The sequence below is a fragment of the Acomys minous genome (genome assembly GCF_964271855.1).
Source record: "Acomys minous genome assembly, chromosome: 1".
NCBI lineage: Eukaryota > Metazoa > Chordata > Mammalia > Rodentia > Muridae > Acomys > Acomys minous.
In genome coordinates this window covers 21,484,954-21,499,975 of record NC_140483.1, presented here as the reverse complement: position 1 = coordinate 21,499,975, position 15,022 = coordinate 21,484,954, and the positions used below count along the sequence as shown (strand labels likewise).

The following is a 15,022-nucleotide window of genomic DNA, read 5'->3' as shown; positions in this document are numbered from 1 at the left end:
GAATTTGAGACTCCTCCATGCTCAGAGAAAGGGAGAAAGTACAAGATGATTTGTGATGACAAATGGGGCCTAAATTGCCAATATTTTATTGATGCTCCTGGAAAATGCTTGACAAAGACAGGTGAGGACACAGGAGCAGTTGGAATTGTGCTACTGCCATTCTAGCTGGCCTTTATTCTCATTTTTAGTGGTGATGCCATGATCCACCATGGCTTTATTTAGTAGTGATGCCATGATCCACCATGGCTTTATTTAGTGGTGAAGCCATGATCCACCATGGCTTTATTTAGTGGTGATGCCATGATCCACCATGGCTTTATTTAGTGGTGATGCCATGATCTACCATGGCTTTATTTTCAAGCCTTTTTTTCATTTTTATTTTGCTTGAACATGAGCAAGCTGACCTTGGATTGGCCCTTTTTCCTAAATACCATTTGAATTACTCTGGGACTTATAACAATAAAACCCAATACCCTAGAGAGGTCCTCCTCAAACTATGTGTGGTGAAGGATCAGAGTTTTTGCCTTTAAACATGTCGTTCCTCAAGCGTCAGTGTGTGGATCTCCTGCCCATGACAAGTATGCAGTTGAGACTGTATACAACCTGTCCTGCAAATTTGAAAATACCTGAAGTGTCTAGACTCCATTAACAGGTTAAGCCCACAAGTCGTGTAATTGGATTTCACAGCAGTATCAAATACTAAAGTTTTTAGACACTGTTATTTCTGATTCCTAATGTCACAAGTTGATATAGTCATCAAAACAAAGCACCTTCGTGGCAGTAATGCTGTCGGGCTTTCCTTGGCCCCTCTAGTCCTAAGCAAGTGTGTACCTGCTTGAAGTCCTCTCTGTGTGTCACCTGTGGAGAACTTGGTCTTAGCAAAAAACAAAGTGTCACTATGTGGTTATCTAGCACTTTTTCCAGCTTGGTTCTCTTTCTGGATAACTAAAAATACCATTGCATAGCTCAAGTTTAGTGAAGCATTTAAGCTGTTCTCAAAATTTAGAAGACCTGCCCATATAAAATTCTGTGTGTCCAGGTAACAAATTTGTGACTGGATAGATGGCTTTGTGAAATAATGAAATTCATACAAGATGTATAGTGTTGTTTTTCCTGTGACATTAGAACATCCTCTCAAGGCCCCATAGGCTAGAACTAGGCCATTGGAATGGCTTTGTGAAGCTTGGGGAAAATGGCCCACATTTAGAAAAAAAATTTAACTGTCTTACATTAAATTTTAAAAAGTTTTACTAATCTGTATGTGTATGTGTCTGTATGTGTGTGCTGGGCATCTGACTCCCTGCACTCGAGTTACAGGTGGTTGTGAGGCACCAGCTGTAGATGCTGGGAACTGAACTTCGATTCTCTAAAAGAGCACCACTGAGCCTCCCTCCGACCCCGTCCCACATTAGTAGACATGGCAGGTAATACAGAAATGTACAAAAGAGTTCAGAAAGTGGACATGCAATGTTTGTTTTATAATTGAAAAACTTGCTGACTATACTCCTCTAGAGGGCCAAGGCAGCACTTCACTGTTGGAAGCTGAGTGGCAGCTTTTCTGCAGATTAACAGCATGAGTGGAGATTGCTAATACCACACAGGTGGTTTTAGGAGCAGAACAGGCAGGCAGCCAAGATTTATATAAAAGACCTTCAAACTTGAGGTCAAAGAAAAGTCGTTTAAGTTTGGATCAGCATCTAAGTCACAAACCAGCAACTGCAAACTCCATTTAGTTACCCACACACGCAGGAAAGAACACCCAACGGAGGTGGAATACAGTGCTCGGGGTTTTTTAGAGGGATGGGATTTATCAGACGGCTTTACATGGCACGGGATAAGTAGTCCAGCAGGAGCTATTAGCTGATGGAGAGGCTGAGAACTAGGGAGCTCATTCAAGTGAGCCTAGATGCTGGATCCTGGTGCTGAAGGCCTACTTAGAAGATTTCTTGAGAGCCTTGGACTTCAGTGCATGCTGGGATGCTAAAGGAACTGAATTCTGATGGCAGCACCAATGATGGATAGACATAGTAATACGAATCAAGACAGGCAGGCAATACTGTTGGTGCTGGAAGGTGTTTCCCATTCTGGTGAGGGCCTTCCCCTCTTAATTAGTCCTTCCCACTAAAGAAATGCCCTCCTTCACAGGCCTGCCCACAAGTGTGTCTCTTGGTTGATTCTAGACCCAGTTAACATCAGAATAAACCATCATGGCGATGGAAAGGTAGCTCAATGGTTAATCGTGCTTGCTCCTCTGCAAAAGACTGAATGTGGGTTCCAGTACCCACATGGTGGCCCACAACAGTATGTAACTCCAGTGCCAGGCCATCTGGTGCCCTGTTCTGGCCTTTGGGGGCATTGCATGCATGTGGTAAATTTTTTTAAAGATTTATTTATTATGTACAGTGTTTTGCCTGCATGTACTCTTGCTTGCCAGAAGAGGGCACCAGATCTCATTTTAGATGGTTGTGACCCACCGTGTGGTTGCCGGAGAAATTAACTCAGAACCTTGGGAAGAGCAGCCAGTGCGCTTTACCTCTGAGCATCTCTCCAGCCTGCATGCGGTACACAGGCAAAACACTCAACACCCACAAATTAATCCGCACACACAGATTGAAGGTCTGTGTTGACATTGATGTCTCTAGATCCAGAGCATTGTGGCAAAGTCTCCTCTTCAAACGTTCCCCGATTAGGGAAATACAGGATGCATAAGAAGTGCAGTGCTGTACCAGCCCCGCCTTATCCTGGCTCTACAGATTCCATCTTGATCATTCTCCTGATAGCCAAATGTATATCTGTTTGTGTGACCTGCCAACGAAGGTGCCCAGTATTTGACAGAAAGACCAAGTAGAAACTCATGGAACTGCACCCCCAACTCTGTCAAGATAAAAATAATGCTTGGGGGGGGGGGTTTATTCACTCTTAAAGGGTGCATCAGATCCTCATTTAGTTACAGTCTTCCTGGCTTTTGCAAAAACTGGTGAGTGCATTACAGTGAACAGCTTGCAAGCCAGAGCAAGTAGTAGTCCCCAGAGCACTGCTGTGTCAGATGGAAAGAATAGCACATCTGGTTTAAGTTATGTGACAGGCGCATAGGGGTCAGCAAATCACGGCTTATAAGTCAAATGTGGCCAGTTGTCCAGTTTTTAAAATGTGTGTGTGTGTGAGAGAGAGAGAGAGAGAGATGGGGTGAGGCCATGACCATGTGGAAGTCAGAGAACAACTTGTGGCATCAGTTCTCCACTTCCACCTCTATTAGCCCGTGTATCCCGCTGAGCCATCATGGGCCCAATTGCCTGGGGTTTGTAAAGGTTTAGTGACATCCTTGATCGTATACATAGTGTCTTTGAATCCTTTTGTGCTACTTTGGCCTAGTAAAGTCATGATAGACTTGTAAGGCCTAAACTATTTAGTAACTGAAGTTCACAAACCCCCAGTTTACTGTGTATACTCTCAGTTCCCATCAGAAAGTATCAGAAGTACTTTGTATTCATAACCTTGAATATGTACATTCTTATTCTAGGCTGCAGTATAATTTCAAAGGAATCTGGACATTCTGTGGAATGTATTTGTTGGTTCTAGTAAGATTATGCTAATTAGGTCTTTAGGATATGTTTGTCAAACCAGGAGTGGTGGCACACGCCTTTAATCCCAAGCCAGCCTGCTCTACAAAGTGAGTCCAGGACAGCCAAGGCTCCACATAGAGAAACCCTGTCTCAAAATAAATAAATTAATTTTTAAAAAAAAACACCGACAACAAAAGGATATGTTTGTCAAATGATGGCCTAGTGGTGCAGCTGCTTTTTCAATTCTTGTTGAAACAGGATGAGGAGATGATACATTCTGCAAAAAGCTTCAAGATCTGCCCCGTTGGTGAAAGTTTAGGCAGTGGTGATTCTGAAGCCTGCTGGGGCATGCCTCCTTCCTCTAAAGTGAGAAAGGTCAGTTAGAATAAGCCTTCAAGGTTTTGGAGACAGCATTGTCTGCACTTAGGAATTCAAAGTTTCTGTAAGCCAAGGGATAGTGGCACCCATCTTTAATCCCAGCACTCAAGAGGCAGAGACAGGTGGAAAGCTGTGAGTTCAAGACAAGCCTGGTCCACACAGTGAGTTCTAGTACAGCCAAGGCTAAAACAGAAAAACCTGTCTCAAGAAAAAAAAAATGTTTTTGCAATAAGTTCTCAGGGATGGAAGTGGAAGATATGACCTAAAAAAATATGGTAATAGAGATGTCTGTATGGAATCTAAACATTTAAATTTAAAATTTTTTTATTTTATTTTTTGGTTTTCGAGACAAGGTTTCTCTGTACAACAGCCAAGGCTGTCCTAGATTTCCTTTGTAGACCAGGCTGGGCTCATCAAGCTCACAGAGATCCACCTGCCTCTGCCTCCAGAGTGCTAGGATTAAAGGTGTGTGCCACCATGCCTTGCCAACATCTGTAATTTTTAAAAAATTATTTATTTATTATTTATACAGTATTCTGCCTGCATGTATGCCTGCAAACCAGAAGAGAACACCAGATCTCATTATATATGGTTGTGAGCCACCATGTGGTTACTGGGAACCAAATTCAGGATCTTTGGAAGAACAGACAGTGCTCTGAGCCATCTCTCTAGCCCAGCATCTGTAATTTTTTAGTGAGTCTGTGTCTTCAGCAAAGAAAGCTACTGTTTGAATAGGATCTCTTGACATGCTGTTGAGCCTCAGTAAAATTCAGTACCTAACTGTACAATATTAGGTGACTCTGGGTGTATCAACCACATCCTAGGGCAGACCCATGCCCAGGAGTAGGTGGCCAACACAAAATTTTGGGTTTTTGTGGATTTTGTTTTGATTTACTTTGTCTTTTATTTTCCCTCTTTCTTTTGTCTTATTGGTCTTTCGACTGTTTTGATGTTCATTTTGTGGGGTTTGTGCAGTTTTTGTTAACCCTGAGCTTCTTTTTTTTGAATTGGGAGGGGGATATAAAGTTGGCTGGGGAGACAGGTGGGCAGGACCTGGGAGGGGTTGGGAAGGGAAAACTTAATCAAAATATATGAAAAATGTTCATTAAAAATACCTTAGGGGGGGACTGGAGAGATGACTCAGCACTTAAAAGTACTGCCTACTCTTCCAGTAGTCCTGAGTTCAATTCCCAGCGACCACATGGTGGCTCACAACCATCTAGAATGGAATCTAGTGCCCTCTTCTACCCTGCAGGTGTACATTCAGGCAGAACACTGCATACATAATTAATAAATCTTTAAAAAATACTTCAGGGGTTAATAAAATACGAAAGCGTTTCAGAAACAGACCTGAGGATCTGGTGTAATCAGTGGAGTTTTCACTTAATATATTCTTATTGGGAGGTGACAAAAGGTAGGAGGAGTAGGGCTTAGCTGGAGGAAGTGCATCACTGCCTGTCCTTGAGGCTATCTATCTACTTGGCTTCTTCCTACATGATCCCATTTCTCTGCTTCTTGTTTGCCAAGCAGCCAGGAACATCGTCCGCCCCACCTCCAGCTGTGATGGTCTGACCAAGCACATGGAGCCAGGCAGCCATGCACTGAATCCTCTGAAATCATGAGCCAAAAGAAACCTTCCCTCTAGAAAAACAAGTTAGGTGACTAACTGTACAGATGCCTGTTTAACCAGCTGGCTATTGTCACACCAGCCAAGTCCTAAGGTCGGGTAGACAGAGGTGAGGTCCAAAAGGAGCTGCGGTGGAACAGGTGGCTGCAAAGAGAACTGTGGTTTTAGACAGTCAATTTTAAATCACTGTAACTAGGCTCAAACACGTTAACCAAAACAGGAATCATTACAATCAACATGCCTTTGCCAGTAAGAAGTAAGATTGTGAGCCCGGACAGGTGGTGGTGCACGCCTTTAGTCCCAGCACTTGGGAGGTAGAGGCAGGGGGATCTCTAAGTTCAAGGCCAGCCTGGTCTATGGAGTGAGTTCCAGGACAGCCAAGGTAACACAGAGAAACCCTGTCTTGAAAAACAAGAAGAGGACGAAGGAAAAGGGAAAAAAGAGGAGGAAGAAGGAAAAAGGAAGAAGAAAGAAGAGGAAGAAGAAGAAAGATTATTTCTATAGCTTTGGGATTTGACAAACAGAACTGAGTGTTTCCTCTCACAAAACCTATGTCTACTTCCCCACATGTACCTCAGTAAAAGGCATTGCTGTTTATTTAATCAAGATAACCCAATACATCCTTGCTTTTTCCTTTTATTGCATGCAATGTAGCAAGTTCACCTCTCTGCCATTTTGAGAGCATATCCTCAGTGCAGCCACTTCCTGCCACTTGCACAGCGAGACCAGAACTGCAGGTCTTTCACAATTCCTTCCTAATGAGTCTGCCCGCTTCTGTTTTGCCTCCCTAAAGGCAGTTAAATAAGTCAGCTAGAGTGAATTTCTTCAGTTATAAATCGGTCACGCCACCTGTATTCAGAATCCTTTATGACTTCATAGCCTACTCTTAGAAGAAAATCAGCTCTGTCCTTGCTCCACACATCTGCAATGGATCTGAACTTCTTTCTCTTGCACTGCCTGGCTTCATCTGTAAGACAGTCCATCCTCCGTCCTCGTGGCCTCTGCTGACCCTTCTTGCCTGGAACCCTTTTCCCCAGGTAAGTAGGGCTCACTTTCTCACTTCAAGCCCTTATTCAGAGGGCACCTCAGCAAAGGCCTTCTCCAAACTCCCAGGGTGAAAGAGCATACCCACATTACCCTGGTACCCCAGCGACCTGCTTTTACCTTGTTTCCTTTCACAATAATAGTCATAACTTTATATTATTTTCTGTCTCTTTCCTCCCCCTGCATTCCCAACTCCTGCGCTATAACGCTCTGTAAACCAAAGAATCTTAGTTTCTTTTATTCACTGCTGGAGTGCCAAGATGAAGGGCTCTCAAGCCAGGCACAGTTGCACATGCCTATAATCCCAGCGCTCTGGGAGGTGGAGGCAGGAGAATCTCTGTCAAGGCCAGCCTGGTCTACGGAATCCAGGACAGCCAGGACTACACAGAGAAACCCTCGGTCAAAAACCAAAAACAAACAAAAAAAAAACCCCAAACAAGAAAGATCAAGGCCTCTCGTGTAGTAGGGATACAATAAGTAGTTGTGGACTGAATGAAAAGAAGGAAGTGCTGGGCGTGGTGGCGCACGCCTTTAAGCCCAGCACTCGGGAGGCAGAGGCAGGCGGGTCGCTGTGAGTTCGAGGCCAGCCTGGTCTACAAAGGGAGTTCAGGACAGCCACGGCTACACAGAGAGACCCTGTCTTGAAGAAGAAGAAGAAAAAAAAAAGAATGGAGTGGGATGACAAGACTTTAACTACTTGGCTCATTAGTCCTCTTCTAGTTGTTAAGGTTGCAAAGATGAAAAAAGAATAGTTCCTGACTTGAATAACTTACATTCTAATAATATAGTTAGAATTAAAATATATAACTGAAGCCCACAGAGATGGCCTGGTGGTTAAGAGCGTTGGCTGCTCTTCTAGAAGACTGGGTTTGAGTCCTAGCATCCACATGGCAGTTCTCAATTGGCTCTAACTCTCATTCCTGGGGATCTGATGGCCTCTTCCGGCTTCCACAGACACTGTATTTACACAAGTGGTGCAGGGACATAAACTCAGGCAAAATGCCTATATATATTAAGTTAAATATATAATTATAGGTTAAGTGTTATAAAGTGAAACATGTTATAAAAAATTGATGTTGGGGTGGAGGGGCTGGGGAGATGGCTTGGTGGTTAAGAGCACTGATTGCTCTTCCATAGGTCCTGAGTTCAATTCCCAGCAACCACATGGTGGCTCACAACCATCTATAATGAGATCTGATGTCCTCTTCTGGCCTGCAGGGGTACAAGCAGGCAGAGCACTGTCTTATTATTATACATAATAAATAAATTTTTAAAAAACATCTGATGTCAAGCCTGACATGACACGGGCATATGCACACATGAATGCACACACAATAAATAGGTAGTTTTAAAAAACTGATGCAGACTGGAAACAGAAGTGTGTATCTATACTCCTGCTTCAGTGGCTGAGGCTGGAAGATCACTGGAGCCCAAGAGTTCGAGGCCTGCCCCCTCCCTGCCTCTCTTCTTGTTTGTTATTGAGACGGGTCTGTATAGCCCAGGGTGTCCTTGAAAAGTAGTTCATGTCTCTGCTTCCACCTCTCCAGTGCTGGGATTACAGATGTGGGCCACCATACTTATCCTGTGAGACCTCATATCTTGGGTTTTTTTGTTTTTTTTTTTTTGTTTGGTTTGGTTTTTTGGTTTTTCAAGACAGGGTTTCTCTGTGTAGCGTTGACTGTCCCGGACTTGCATTGTAGACCAGGCTGGCCTTGAACTCACAGGTATCCACCTGCCTTTGCCTCCAGAGTGCTGGGATTAAAGCTGTGCACCATCATCGTCTGGCTGAGACTTCATATCTTAAGAATGAAAGCAGAGTGGCTGGAGAGATGGCCCAGAGGATAAGAGTACTATTTGCTCTTCCAAAGGTCCTGAGTTCAATTCCCAGCAACCACATGGTGGCTCATGACCATCTGTAATGAGATCTGGCGGGCAGGCACACATGCGGGCAGAATACTGTATAAATAATAAATACATTAAAACATGAATGAATGAAAAAAAACCCATGAATGAATGAAAGCAGAGCCAGGTATAGTGGTGCATGGCTTTAATTTCAGCACTCCCAAGGCAGAGGCAGGCAGATCTCTGTGAGTTCAAGGCCAGCCAGAACGACACAGTGAGACCCTGCCTTAAAAAGAAATACATAAGGGCTGGAGAGATGGCTTAGAGGTTAAGCTCACTGTCTGCTCTTCCAAAGGTCCTGAGTCCAATTCCCAGCAAGCACATGATGGCTCATAACCAGCTATGATAAGATCTGGTGCCCTCTCCTAGCATGCAGGAACACTATATACATAATAAACAAATCTTTAAAAATACATACATACATACAATGAAAATCAGTAAAGACGTGGATATGGGTGTGTTATTCTTTTTTGTTTTTTGTTTGTTTGTTTGTTTGTTTTTGTTTGTTTTTTTGTTTTGTTTTGTTTTTCAAGACAGGGTTTCTCTGTGTAGCCTTGGCTGTCCTGGACTCGCTTTGTAGACCAGGCTGGCCTTGAACTCACAGCGATCCGCCTGCCTTTGCCTCCCGAGTGCTGGGATTAAAGGCGTGCCACCACACCTGGCAGGTGTGTTATTCTTAAGAGGTGTTTCTCTTCAGAAGTACCATTTGTACAGAGACCTGACTTAGGAGAGACACAGTCTAATAAATGTAGCTAAACATTCCAAGGCAAAACACCAAGCTGGAGCTGTAACTACTGTGGTGTTTGTGATAGCAAGACAGTTAAGGCTAGAGCAGATCCAGGTAGCCAGGTAGTGTGGGGAGAAATAAAATCAGAAACGAGATAGGGACCAGATCATGTAGAACCTTGGAGGCTACTGTGATAATTTTGGTTTAAAAAACAAACAAACAATTAACGAAGGGCATGGTGGCACACCCCTTTAGTCCCAGCACTCAGAAGGCAGAGGCAGGTGGATTGCTGTGAGTTTGAGGCCAGCCTGGTTTATAAAGTGAGTTCAAGTCAGCCAGGGCTATTACACTGAGAAACCTTGTCTTGAAAAAAATTTTTGGCCAGGTGGTGGTGGCACATGCCTTTAATCCCAGTACTTGGCAGAGGCAAGTTAATCTCTATGAGTTCAAGGCCAGCCTGGACTACAGAGCGAGTTCCAGGACAGCCAGAGCTGTTAACACAGAGAAACTCTGTCTTGAAAAACCGAAAAAAAGAAAGAAAAAAAAAATCAAGTGCATGGTGTTTTGTCTCCATGGATGTCCATGTACCCTTTGTGTGCAATACCTACAGAGCCAGAAGAGGGCATCAGACCCCCTGGAACTGGAGTTTGTTAGCCAGTGTTCGGGTGTTGGGACTTGAAATGGAATCCTCTGGAAGAGCCTTCAGTGCTCCTAACGGCTGAGCCATCCATCTGGATCTCTTCGACTTTATTTCATGATAAGGAAGTATTGGGTGTTTGGGGTAGGGAACTATGACCTGACTTACAGTTTAAGACACCGTGGGTGTCTTATGTTTAATTGCAGCAGGACACCCGTGGAAATAGACAAACCATCTGTCTTAGTTTCTTTCCTAATTGCTGAACAAATTCTGTGACCAGAGCAGTTTATTTCAGCTTATAGTTTGAAAGGAAGTTCAACATGATGAGGAAGGCATGGTGCCTGGAGTATGAGGCTGCTGGTCACATTGTGTTCAGAATGATGAGCGCTGGTACCCAGTTCCCTTTCTCCAGCCCATGGAATGATGTCACCCACAGTTAAGGTAGGTCTCCCCACCTCAATTAGCCTAATCTAGGTAATCCCTCACAGGCATGCCTGGAGGCTCATCTCCTAACTAACTATAGATCTTGTCAAGTTAACAGTATTAATCCCCACCTGCCTGCTGCAGCAAGTAGTCAAGCAAGAGACAGCTTGGGATAGAACGTGACTGGAGCTGGAGCTCAGTGGGTAGAGAGAGTGCTTGCCTAGTGTGCGTGAAGCCCTTGGTTTGATTCCCAGCACGGAATAAAGTCACACATGGTGGTTCATGCCCAGCCCTCAGGAGATGGAGGCAGTAGTTCTAGAAATGAATTTGAAGCTAATCTGGGCTACTTAAATGCTGGTCTTAAAAAACAGAACTGAAGGGCTGGAGAGATGGCTCAGAGGTTAAGAGCACCAGCTGCTCTTCCAGAGGTCCTGAGTTCAATTCCCAGCATGCACATGGTGGAGCATAACCATGTATAATGAGATCTGGTGCCCTCTTCTGGTGCTCATGCAGAACATTGTATACTAATAAATAAAACAAATCTTTAAAAAACAACAACAAAAACAGAACTGGAGGGGGAGGAGGAGGAGTCTGAACCCAGCACCTTGACCTAAAAGAGAGAGAGAGGCTGAGGATGTGGTTCAGTTGATAGAGCACTTGCTCCACATACCCAAAAGCCCTGTGGCTCAACTCCAGCACTGCATAAGCTAAGAATGGTGATGCTCACCTGTAATCCCTACTCTGGAGGTAAAGGCAGGAGGTTCTGTAGTGTAAGGTCATCATCCTCAGGTACTTAGTGAGTTGGAATGCAGCCTAGGATGCAGGAGACCCTATCTAAAACAACAACATCCTCAATATCTGTTGGTGTTCTGAGTCTCCCTGGTCAGTCAGAGAACGACAGACAGACACTGTAGGATGAGATATGGTCCTACAGACAATGAGGGGATCCAGCCTTTGTGGACTGTGGACTGCATATTGAACAGCTGCCCAAAAGTATATTTATTTATTGTTAAACAAAAGTTACTTTTTTGGGTACAACAAGTTCCTTATACCAAAGCCCCTAATCTAAGTTATATGTTTCCTGTATGCAACTTTAGTCTTTACTGTGTACTGTTTGTAGTACTCAATAATGCAAGACATTCTAGGTGTGCCAGGACCAAAGCCATGCTACTAAAGGACTGTAAAGCTCCTTTAGAAAAACAACTCTAGAGATAACAGCAGGTGGTGCATGCCTGGTCTACAGAGTGAGTCCAGGACAGCCAAGGCTACACAGAAAACAAGGAAAGTGCTTCTAGGAAACAACTATTCATTCTCATGTCTGCCCTAATGGTGAGAAGCAAATATTTTATCCTAACGTTTACATTTCCTGCTACAAATAACAACTAAGGGTGCTGCCGCCTGCTGGCTGGGGGTAATCTGGGATTCTAGAACCCTGTGTGGCTCTCCTTCAGGTGGTAGCACAAAGCAATGCACAACAGTCACCTGAAACCATCAGCCCACAGACTTATGCTGCATGTCCATATTTTTACTGCATTTTCACAACAGCTAACTTATGAATAAACCTAGATGAGTAGAAAGAGAAAATATGGAATATATACACAATGAAATCATTCAGCTATGAAGAGTGAAATAGTTGCAGAAATACAAATATAACATGTTTTCTCTCATATCCAGCATCTGGATTTAAATTTATGTGTGTACACATATATTAATTACACATACTTACTCATACTTAACAAAGAAGTAGAAAGGATACTGAGAGACAAGGAAGAGATACAATGCAAAGAGCAGATAAGAAACAGGAATGGGGAGGTGGGGCCAGGCGGTGGAGCACACCTTTAATCCCAGCACTTGGGAGGCAGAGGCAGAAGGATCTCTGTGAGTTCCAGGCCAGCTTGGTCTACAAAGCGTGTCTAGGACAGCCAGGGCTATTACACAGAGAAACTCTGTCTAAAAACAAAACAAAAAACTTAAAACAAAACAAAGAACCAGGAACGAGACATGTGTATGAAAATGCCACAAGGGAACCTATTATTTTGTTTTTGTGTAAGCTATGTATGTATGTTGGGGGTGGGGGTGGGGGACTCACTTGAGCCCAGGACTTACTTTTGATTGGTTTTGTTTAGGTCTGCTCCTTTTTTGGGTAGCATAACTATAGATGTTTTTATTTCAGGCTCACCAGCTACCATGTCAGCTGGTTGCTGATGTAAAAGAATCTCTATACAGGGTCAGGTTGACCATAAACTATTTTTTATGATCAGCATACCCTAAAGCCTTATTAGTAAGCAAAAACTCCCCAACCACAAGCCCAGCTGCCCCCAGCCACCAGGCACACATTCAAGGTTAGCTAGAATTTCTTGTTAACAAAATAACGAATCAGAGCTGACCACCCTGTTTCAACATCCATCCCCCCCCCCCCCCCCCCCCGCATATGAACAAATTGCGGCTTTCATCTTTAAATATACAACTTCCTCTCCGATCTCAAACTGGCCTGAGTTCAGAAAATAAAGCTTTCTTTTTTTTTTTTTTAAATGATTTATTTTTTATTTGATGTGCATGTATGTCTGTGTGAGGGTGTCAGATCTTGGAGTTATAGACAGTTGTGAGCTGCCATGTGGGTGCTGGGAATTGAACCTGGGTCCTTCGGTAGAGCAGTCAGTGCTCTTAACCGCTGAGCCATCTCTCCAGCCCCTAAAGCTTTCTTTTTAAGCTTCCATGTCTAAGGTAAATTTTCTCGGCTTCCATCCCGGAACCCAACAATCCAGGTTAACCTCCAACTTGTGTAGAGCCTGCCTCAGCCTCCTGAGCGCTAGGTGTGCACCACTATGCCCAGCTTGAAACTTGTTAGTTCGTATGCCAATTTAAAAAGTTAAAGTCTGCAGTGTCGCATGCCTTTAATCCCAGCACCTGGGAGGCAGAAGCAGGTGGGTGATCGCTACAAGATCTACATTGTGCGTTCCAGGACAGCCAGGATCATGGAGAAAGACTCTGTCAAACAAACAAATACTGTCCCTAAGCCTTCTGACCCGCCCAGGTCTGGGGAATCAAACTTTTAGACCCTTAGGAAGCATCCCAACACTTGAGCAATATCCCCAGTCTTTAGTGGTTCTTTGAAACAAGGGGACAAATGAGTGGTGTCAGGCGTGACCCTCGCTAGAAGGCCTCTTAACTAGCCACTGGAGGAAATGCAGTCTTGAGCCTCTAAGAAGACGCGGGGGTAGGGTGTTTTGTTGTTTGATTTTTCTTTAAACAAGAAAAAAATCCGTTTGTGTCAAGAATTAGAACCTCAGGACTGGAGGAGATCTAGTAATTTGCCTGACAGTCCCTTTGAAATGAGGTTCATCTTCCGTCACGACGCCGAAGAGCCCTTAAATCGCTTGTGATTTGAACACCAAGAGACAAGCCACCACTCTGAAACTACAAAAACAACTTGATTCCTCCGCTGCGCGCACGCGCCCCTCGCTGCTTCGGTTGGCCTGAGGCTCCGCCCCTTGTGCGGCCACCGGGAGGGTTGGGAGCCGAGAGCTCGCGCGACCGCTCTCGCTTAGTCTCTTCCAGCGCAGCGTCGCAAACCCGGCCGGAAAGCGGGACGGCGCAGGCGCAGGCGCAGGCACCCGAGGCGGCGGTGGTGGCTGCCGCTGGCCAGTGTAAGATGGCGGCGGCGTTGGTGGCGGCAGTGGACGGGGCGGCTGGGCCTGGAACAGTCGGAGCATCCGCTGGCAGAAGGATGACCCAAGACGGGAAGCGGGCTGCAGAGCCTCGCCGGCTCCCGTGTTTGTAACTGCCCCAGCTGGACGCCCTCCCCTTGACCTACCCGGTCCGTGTTTCCCCCGGCTCGGCCTCTTCCCCCTCTCCCTGACCGCTTCCCCGCAGGATGGGCCCGATCCCTTTCCTAAGCTCCCAGGGTTTAGGTCTTACTCCCCTCACCCGAGTCACTGCTGGGAGGACTGCTTGTCCTTTGCCCAGGTCAGTCCCGGGCTTTGCTCCCTTGAGCCATCCCCATAATTCACAGGGGCTTATTAGTTCGGTGACCCGTTTAATATGCTCTCATCTCTCCCTTTATAATGTGAAGACCCGGCTCTGTCTGCGTCTCCTTGTCACTTTAGGGCCCGCGCAATGTGTCCCCCTCCCCCATCCCAAGTTCTCAGGCCCAGCACCTTGTACGGAAGGCCGAGGTCCAAGAACCTACCAGTATGCTCTTGAGCGCGGATCTTGTACGCTTTGTGATAGAATTCTTTTAGTGGACCTCTTCCCTGACCGGAAAGCTTTTAGGACACTTTAGAGAGGTCCCGCTTGGTTCTTATTAGTTGGAAAGCATCTGGTGGCTTGAATTTCTGACTCATATGATTGTTGGTGGAGTCTGTAAACAAACCGGCACTAGCGCTATCACATTCTCCCCCGGATTCCCCCCCCCCCTCCCCCCGCCTGCTCTGTAGCCTCTTAAGGAGAGGGGTGGTTTGGTTTAGAGCTGAAAAGATGCAGGTTTTCCTCATAAGTGACTTTTTAGTATTGGGGAAGCTGGGAAGTGACTTGCCTGGCGTTTAAATCTTGTGTTAATTCTTTGTATTTACGTTACGGGTATGGGTTTGTTCGTTAGTCAGAATTAGGTAAGTTATTTTGGTTTTAAGTAATAAGGAGGACTGGAAATATTAAAGTGTGGTCATAAATATTTTTGGATACGTTCAGAAGATACACCTTTGCCATGTAAACTTTAACTCTTC

The 15,022-nt window shown here is 44.9% G+C and overlaps 1 protein-coding gene and 1 long non-coding RNA gene across 3 annotated transcripts in view; one reads left to right on the top strand and one right to left on the bottom strand.

The window, feature by feature from the left end:
* Positions 1–432: 432 nt before the first annotated feature.
* Positions 433–15,019, bottom strand: LOC311584836. Its single transcript, XR_014775013.1, has 2 exons — positions 14,491–15,019; positions 433–3,924 (listed from the first exon to the last, which is right to left on the bottom strand). It is a non-coding gene; the product is annotated as an uncharacterized lncRNA (long non-coding RNA).
* The window catches only part of DCAF8 (DDB1 and CUL4 associated factor 8), a 49,457-nt gene continuing 48,238 nt past the window's right edge, over positions 13,804–15,022 (top strand). Inside the window, exon 1 of one of the 2 annotated variants that reach the window (XM_084758987.1) lies at positions 13,804–13,948. The gene's annotated coding sequence lies outside the window, so the exon portion shown is untranslated. Of the gene's footprint in view, positions 14,119–15,022 lie in introns of both variants that reach the window. The other variant, XM_084758986.1, reaches the window with a different exon arrangement.